The 9,198-nt window shown below is 40.4% G+C and overlaps 1 pseudogene; it reads left to right on the plus strand.

Annotated features, from left to right (window-relative positions):
* Positions 1–9,198, plus strand: part of LOC104988647 — a 167,224-nt pseudogene that overhangs the window by 10,881 nt on the left and 147,145 nt on the right.

Below are 9,198 nucleotides of genomic sequence, written 5' to 3' on the forward strand. Positions count from 1 at the left end.
TCCAGTCTTTTTTTTTTTTTTTTTTTCGTGGCAGGGAGATGAGTAAACAACTATTGATATATGAACTTCTATGATGACTAGAAAGAGCACTGGCAAACTGGCACAAAGCTTAACTTTCTACTCAATTTTCAAAGCTCCTGTGGCCTGGCAGGGTGGTCTTTACCAATGCCCAGTGGCTAGGAAGGGCAGCAGGAGTACCAGAGATAAACTTTTTTGGATGTTAAGAAAAAAATGGGGTCAGTATTCTGACCCATATGCTGAGTAACTGAACACCAGGGCCTGCCTTAGTCTTATTCCCATTGGTAGGGAAGTGCTTCTGTGAATACAGAGGAGAGCAGAGGCTACCTTGGAACAAGATACCCTTGGATGAAATGTCAAGTCTTGAAATCTCTGGGCTGCTGGGTAAAGACTTGCCCTAATGGACATGATTGCACCGTGGGTTTCAGAGCCAGGCAGTCCTGCTTCTGATATGAATGATACCCACTGATACAGCTGATTGAGTCTCAGGTTGGGGCTCTTTTGTCTGGGTCCTTAGATGCTCAGCAGATCTTGAGTTTGCTGACAACAATCAAGAAGAGGTGGGTGGGATTCGCTCTGTTGCAGCTGGTCTATAGAATTGGCTACCATGTTCTTCAACCTCAAAAAGGTGTGTGGGAGTCACATTCCAGGGGCAGCTGGCAGCACACAAGGCTATCCCTTTGCATACATGTTAGCATCCTAGGGGAATTCTTGGAATACTGAAGGGGAAATATCCATGTACAAGGGAGACTGGGATTTCTGTTCATCTAAACTAGAGGATGGGCTTCCCAGGTGGCTCAATGGTAAAGAATCTGCCTGCCAATGCAGGAGATGCACTTTTGATTCCTGGGTGGTGAAAATCCCATGGAGGAGGAAATGCCAAGCCACTCTAGTATTCTTGCCTGGAGAATCTTGTGGACAGAGGAACCTGGTGGGCTACAGTCCATGGGGCTGCATTGGATTGAACCGCTGAGCATGCACACATGCAAACTGGAGGATACTGAGTGATGTTCTAGGGCAAATTACTCACAAACATACTGTGAAATAGCATACCCCAGATATATTCCTCATGGGATTTATGAAGTCACAAAATCTACCTTACATTGGGATCCCCCTATTGTAAATTTCAAGGAGAAAAATGGTATCTGATGTCTGGGAACTGTGATCATCAACTTAATCCCCAAACAGTAAAATGGCTTTGTGATTTGGCTCTAATTCCAGAATATTGATCACAATAAAAACATCACACATAAAGCAAACCTAGGTGGAATTTAACCTGAGTCTGGCAGTCACTGTCCTGTGAGCAGTGAGTAAATGATGCCCACTGCCCAGCATACAATATGGCTTAATGGAGCTATGGAAAAGTGGCAAGTGATTAAAACCTATTTCTATTAATGACAATTAGGCATTAAATCAGAGAAGGCAATGGCACCCCACTCCAGTACTCTTGCCTGGAAAATCCTATGGACAGAGGAGCCTGGTAGGCTGCAGTCCATGGGGTCGCTAGAGTCGGACACAACTGAGCAACTTCACTTTCACTTTTCACTTTCATGCACTGGAGAAGGAAATGGCAACCCACTCCAGTGTTCTTGCCTGGAGAATCCCAGGGACGGGGGAGCCTGGTGGGCTGCCGTCTATGGAGTCGCACAGAGTCGGACACGACTGAAGTGACTTAGCAGCAGCAGCAGCAGGCATGAAATGCCCCCACAGAGAGGATATTTTCTGGACAGTTGGCCACAAAAGCTCAGAAACCTCTTTCACTAAACAACAAGCTGATATACTCCAATACATTCTCCAATAAATTTCTTCCTTCTTAGCCGTCTCCACTGAATCCCAACCTGAAGGTTTTATGCAGCAGTCCCCGATTCAAAGCGTCCTCCTGCAAGCAAGTCACTAAAACAAAGACTTGTGGGCCCTGGGAGAAGGGGGGAAGGGACATTTGAAGACTTTGCCTACTGATGGCAGGATTGAACCTGTTCCCCACAGCCGGAGACGCACTATAACGTGTGTTCCACACCTTCACAAGCACGAAGAACAAGGCAAGTTTGTTTTCCAAGTTGACTAATGTTGATAGCAGCCATTCCAAACATGGAAAGGATTTACTTACTCAGTTCACTTCCTGGTGTTACAAGGCACTGAAACTTGCAATTGACCTTGATGCAAGTTTTAAGTGGTGGTATATTTAACCTCTGTCTTTCACCCTTCACTTTCTTCCAGCCCCAGTCCTCATTACAAACAATATGATGTGATTCCACTGTGTGCTGAGCACCTGTTTTTTGTGATAAGTGCAATGACAAATATACCCACTCCACTGAAAGTGTCCCATTGTGAAAATTAGGTCACACTTGGTGTATCTGTGTCATAAATACAAATGCTACCTGGGCATTGTTTTTAGGCAATATTACCTTTTTTTCTTTTGCTTGTGTAAGTCTTCATAAAGTCTTGATGGCTTTCTGCCCTTATCTCCCCCTCAACAGTGTCACCTGGAAGGAAGGATACATCCCCCAAACTGGAATTACTCTGCATTGCTCTGTTTCTTTCAAGATTGTCAGGGCTTCCAATGCTATGAAAACTTCTCATCATCTCCCATCTTCCACTTCACTCCCAGAGTCTTTCCTCCTCTCCCTGCCATCTTCCCTTGACATCTTGAACCTCCCTGCCTCTGTCACAGCATGAAGCCTGGACTGTCACAGAAGCCTCACTCCAGCTTCCTGCCCCATGCAGCCACCATGGGAAACTCAGCTTCTTTTTGCTCTATTTTCTCATGAAAAATTGACTTCTAACCTTTCTTGGTGTAGGAGAAGCAAAGCACTCAAAGAGAGTTGTGGAAAGGAAGTAAGCCCTATTCAAGTTAGTAATTATTATCCTCTGATATTTATGTGGGATTTTAGGTGTTATTTTGCTGTTGATGTCTTTGCTGTCTTTTCCTTTGGGGTTTGGGTTATCTTTTTAGTGACTTTGTAACAATAATTAGGTTGTAATTTTTCTCAGAATATTTGCCTTTTTATTATTTACCCTAAACCACATCATATGGTAGGAGTACAAGATTTTGTCCTATATAAATGTTTTCACACTAGTTTTGCCTCTGGGTTGTTTTGGTTTAGAAAGAATTGTAATTCTGTCTCCTTTGAAAATATTTCTCCCAACCTTGCCCCTTCTATTTGCTGCATCCCATAGTTGCTAACTACACGATCAGGCCACATAATGCAAATCATTCCCTTAATGGCTATAGATTTCACATGGAGAACTCAAACATATGTTTCCCATTTTTCTCCCTTTTATGCTGCATACTTGTGCTGAATAGTTTTATTGGTAATGGGGGAAATGCCAGAATATTTACAGGATTATAGTCACGGGAGTGTGCTGTTATTTGGGCTATGTCTGGATAATGCCAACATAATCAATCAAAACGGAAACATTTGGTCAAATAAGCACTTTTTCAATGATTAGCATAATGCTAATAGCTTTGACTATTTAACCAGCCTCAGAGTTATTATGATGTGATACAGAATAGCCCAGCATTGTAAAAACTTCTCTTCCTTAGAAGTGAAGAAATTTTGTTAGAATTTTATGTAGCTGCACCATCCCTCAGGAAAACAGGATTCTACTTCTCTGCCACAAGCATTCTGGAACATGAGAGGATTGCTTAACCATGCTGTGAATCAGCTTCCTCCTTCCTAAAATAAGTGTTCCTTAATCTTATTTCTTTTTGGACACCTTTGAAAATATAATGAAATTTATCAATTCCCCCCTATAAATACACATAGGAAATTTGCAAACAACTTCAATAATATAATAACTTCAAACTCAAAACGGCTTTGCTAAGAACTCTTAGGACAGCTTGTCTTTAGTTAGACTTGTTCAGTTTAGAATTTTACGACATCATGAACTTTCTCTTTTGTAATGCTGAGAGACTCGTATCTCCCCGGCCAGTCCTCCAACACAAGCTCCCGGTGCCTTTTACGTGGGAGTCATGGATATGCTTAAGTGTGATGTCTGCTGCCACACCAGCAATGCTTTTGTATACTTGGCTTCTTTTGGTGAGGGGAACATTTTTAAGAGGCAAGACATATTTTAGTCCTCCCTTACAACCAGCCAGGAGTGACTGACAAGCACCACCTTCTGGAGGAAACGTGTAGTAAATGTTAGAGTAGATGATCCCTAGTACGGCTATGCTGTTCTTGGGGGTATGTGTGTTACACCATACACTGACCCCATGCACTGGAGCCCACCAGGTGCCTCTGCCCCTGTGATTTCCCAGGTAAAAATACTGGAGCGGATAGCCATTCCCTTCTCCAGGGGATCTCTCCAACCAAGGGATCAAACCTGGATCTCCTGCGTTGCAGGCAGATTCTTTGCCATCTGAGTCACCAGGGAAGCCACCAGGAAGTTCTTGGGTATGCAGGGCCAAATCTCTTCCTGCTTTCAGCCTCAGTCTTTCCCCACATTTCTTAAGCGATCTCATTTCCCTTTATTCTAACCAAGGATGAATCTATCTTTGGCTTTTGGGAGACTTAAAAAGGCTTTTTAAATCTAAAAATTAATTCTGTTAAGTGGAAAAGTTCTACTTTTCATTAGAAATCTCACAGTAACAAAATTCAGATCATTTTAAGACACCGGGATGTAGATTCATTAGAACCTTTTGTCATGTGACTTAAATATGACTTATTAAAATGTTGGTGAAGTGGTTTAAAGTACTAACCCAGAGTGAATAGGGAAGGTACTAAGAAAAGAACACATGCTCTTGGTAGATGTAACAATGAATAAAATAATGCTCCACTCTAGCCTCATACAAAATGAAATGTCAAAAGATAATTTGGTTTAAAAAATATATCTTAAATGTGCAAAATACATTTTTTGTTAAGTAGTTAAACCAGCTTTTTGAAAAGTATGGTAACTTTTTATACATGCTTTGCATTTAATTGTAAAATTTTACAAATACAATTACAAAAATTGTAAATTTTTAAAATAGTAAGAATTGCCTCAAAATTGAACCAGTCATTAATATCTTCATTGTAATTCACAAAACTTAATTTTTTCCCTGATTTTTACAGAACGCCTTTTTGCCTCCAACTTTTTTCTCTGGCCCACAGGGGACAGACCAATGCTGATATGAAAACATTTGCTCTGTAGGAATTCCTGAAGACATTCTAAAAGATTTTCTCCACTGCCAAATTGAAACACCCACTATCCTATTTAAATCTTTTAAAATTGTTTTAATTGTTTAATTAATTTATTTTAATTGGAGGTTAATTACTTTGCAATATTGTAGTGGTTTTTGCCATACATTGACATGAATCAGCCACGGGCGCACATGTGTTCCCCGTCCTGAGCCCCCCTCCCTCTTCCCTCCCCATCCCATCGCTCAGGGTCATCCCAGTGCACCAGCCCTGAGCACCCTGTCTCATGCATCAAACCTGGACTGGCAGTCTGTTTCACATATGGTAATATACATGTTTCAGTGCTATTCTCTCAAATTATCCCACCCTTGCCTTCTCCCACAGAGTCTGAAAGACTGTTCTTTACATCTGTGTCTCTTTTGCTGTCTCTCATATAGGGTCAGCGTTAGCATCTTTCTATAAAATTTGTTTTTAATCTAGGAAAGCAAGAATGATTATGTTTCCAGAGAAATGGTTCTTTTCTTCACAAAAAAAGCAAATTCTTAAAAACTCATTTGTGATGCATCTTAGAAGGCTTTTGAGAGTTGAGTCAGCTAGTGGAATATTCCTTTAGTCTGATCATATCCCAGAGCTGGGTTGGTTTTCCAGGGACAGAAATTGAGTACAATAAAGTTTACTGTGGAGGAGTTATAGAAATGAACCCTTGGAAATATATAGACTCTGAACACATTATTATGTTTCTCCTGGCATTTTTAATGAAAAAGTAGGTGTTGATTGTTTACCTCCAGACAAAATTTCTGTCCTGTACCTAAAAATTCTTAGTCTGCCCAGTGCTGTGCTTCTCCCCAGGGACTATTATTCATTCTGTAGAATTTATTTTTTTAACTTACTTTCCAGATGGACATGTGCATTGTTTCATTAAAGCCAAATGTGGTTTATGAAATTTGAGTATAATAATTAATCATGCCAGTGAGATTACTTGGGTGAGGCAGACTGAGGGTATTTTCAGAGAAATCAATAATAAAAGTAGAAATGGGGGGGTACTTACTATATTTCAGGCACTTCTTATGTACAAATATATCACAACTATAATCTTACCCAGTAAATATTATTCACTTTAAAAAAAAATTCACCTCATGGAGAGGTGAAACTCTGAGAGCTATGAAATGGTAGAATATGAATCCAAGTGTATCTGCTCTGGAGGTCACATACTTTCTGCAAGTTTCTGCCTCTTGAAGTTAAGCATTCCAACCTGACAATCTTGCTGGCTTCCAAGTTGCATAGGTTCCCCACACCTGGTAACTGCAAAGTAGAGAATTATTAAAATTCTACATTGTTCATCCATGGACAATATTTTATCTTTAAATAATATGCCTGTGGGTAGATGGCAAATACCGTTTACTCAGTACTATTTGTCAACCACCTCAGATTTTTATAGCTAAAAAGTCTTAAGTGCCAACACACAGCAAGATATAGCCCATCATATCCTTAGAAGTCCATTTATAACTAATTCTGTTAAAATACAATGACAAAAAGAGAATCATAAGTGCAACTAAACCCGACAGGGTCTCATGATGAGATAATGACAAGAACAAGAATAATCCAAGACAAAGATCCGGTTCAAAATAATGAAAACAATGATAGAGACGTTTCAAACCACTTTAGAGCAAGGGGGAAAGCCTTGCATATACTGGAAAGATAAACCCCAGCAGAAAGAAATCCTACCCCACTCCTGTCATCACATGAGCATCTGGGAAAAGTTGATCGTTACTTCAGGGCAAATGGTGGAGGTTGTATTGTTTTAAAAAATAGAGACTCAGCCAAAGAGAAGGAAATCTACAGCCTGCCAACAACCAGTGCCCAGAGAAGGAACAGATGTAAACACAGAAAACTGTTCAAATTTGCCAGCAGAACCTATCAGCCCATCAGCCAGCAGTCAAAGTCCAGAAAATAACCAGAAATGCTTTCCTATAAACAAAGAGAATTGAGAAAGAGATGGGAAACTAACAGCCACATTTTGAAATTGCTGAAAAAGGAGAGGATGTGCTAGACACTCATGCAGACCAAAGACGCACGTGTCACAGAGGCAGTGTGGTGAGTAATGCAGAGGCGGGCCAAGGTGAAGTGCCCCTTCTTTGAGGTCTTGGACCAAACAGACCTGAAGGGAAGGGCACGTGAAATGAATGGGCATGGATGCCAGAATCATTCACACACTTTATCACGAACAATGAGGAAATTTTGCAAAATTGCATCCCTGGGAATGGCTTAGAAAACTTCAGCATGTCTGTTTCTGGCGTAAGAAAGCACAATGTTCACAAACTAAAACAAAATTATTTTTGTTGGGAGATTTCATGTAACATTGTAGGTTTCAGTTTCCAAGTTCACTACTCAAGGACCACTTTTCTTCTGCTGAGGTATTTTACTTTGGTTCTATCTACATAGATAGAGTTGGAATCACCAGGACTCCTACAGAACCTCTGTTAGCTGAGAAAAAGATGATTTTTTTTTTTTTACCCATTTAAAACTCAAAAGAATTCTGTAATAGAGTTAAATGGAAGCATTAGAAAGCACTTTAAAAAGATGTTATAAAAATATAACTCAAAACTGGGCCTCTCTGTGACCCATCTCAGCATGTGTCATACACAAAGGAAACATCCAGAAAGATACTGAAAAGCAATTTAAAATGAAGTCTCGTGAAGAGGCAGCAAAGAGGTCTGCATTCATAAGACATAACAAAACTTCCTAAAAATTCTCTTTCCCAGAAGTACATCTGGCAGAACTGATGCCCTGAGTCATTTTCTCCACACATGTTCAATCTTTCTGTCCCCTAGCTGAACTGATGTTGGCTCTTCCCTCTCCATTTCTCCCTGTCTTTCCTCCACCTACCCTCCCTCATACACATTTACACCCAGAAAAGAAGAACAGTTACTCTTTGCAATGAGACAACATGTGCCTTCCTATGGAAATAAGTTTGGCTTTTTCAGTTCTGTCATTTGTACGTCTGTCTTTCCTACCAGATTAGAACAGCAGAAAGCCAAGAACCAGCATGACCTCTTTCATAGGGGGATGGATGTTATGAATATGCATTTATTCGTGATTTTTTGTCTTTGTCATATAAAGAAAATTTAACCAAATGCTTAGAGAGATCTTTATACTTTTTCCCCACAACTATCTAAATCACCAACTTAAATAGCTTTCATTGAGTCAAATTTTTAGAAAGCAGATACACTTGATCCATATAGATTCAACTCTCTGACTTTTTTTCTTATTAAAAATTTTTGTTGGAACACTTCTCTGACTCAGTGGATAAGAATCTGTCTGCAATGCAGGAGACACAGGAGATGAGAGTTTGATCCCAGGGTGGGGAAGATCCCCTGGAGGAGGAAATGGCAATCCACTCCAGTATTCTTGCCTGAAAAATTCCATGGGCAGAGGAGTCTGGTGGGCTGCAGTCCATAGGGTTGCAAAAAATCAGACAGGACTGAGCAACTAAGCATGGATAGTTGCTTTACAATGTTGTATCAGTTTCTGCTATATAGCAAAGTGAATCAGCTGTATGTATGCGTATATCCCCCCTCTCTGGCTTTTCTTAGGATATAAAATTATTTTATGCACTTTCCCAAAGCACTGTCTCATTGTGGGAACTTCAGATACAGTAAGAGATAACGGCAGACCCCTGTCTGGTTTTCAGTTCAGTGCTGGTTTTATGTAGAGTTAGATGAGAAGAGATGTTAGTGACAGAAAGTGCAGAGTGATGGACAATAAAATCAAGGACTCCTGAAAGGGGAGTCCATTCCAATCCCAAAGAAAGGCAATGCCAAAGAATGCTCAAACTACCACACAATTGCACTCATCTCACACGCTAGTAAAGTAATGCTCACAATTCTCCAAGCCAGGCTTCAACAATACGTGAAATGTGAACTTCCATATGTTCACGCTGGTTTCAGAAAAGGCAGAGGAACCAGAGATCAAATTGCCAATATCTGCTGGATCATGGAAAAAGCAAGAGAGTTCCAGAAAAACATCTATTTCTGCTTTATTGACTATGCCAAAGCCCTGT

The sequence above is a fragment of the Bison bison genome, unplaced genomic scaffold, assembly GCF_000754665.1.
Source record: "Bison bison bison isolate TAMUID 2011002044 unplaced genomic scaffold, Bison_UMD1.0 scf7180017864139, whole genome shotgun sequence".
In the NCBI taxonomy this organism is placed as follows: Eukaryota; Metazoa; Chordata; class Mammalia; order Artiodactyla; family Bovidae; genus Bison; species Bison bison.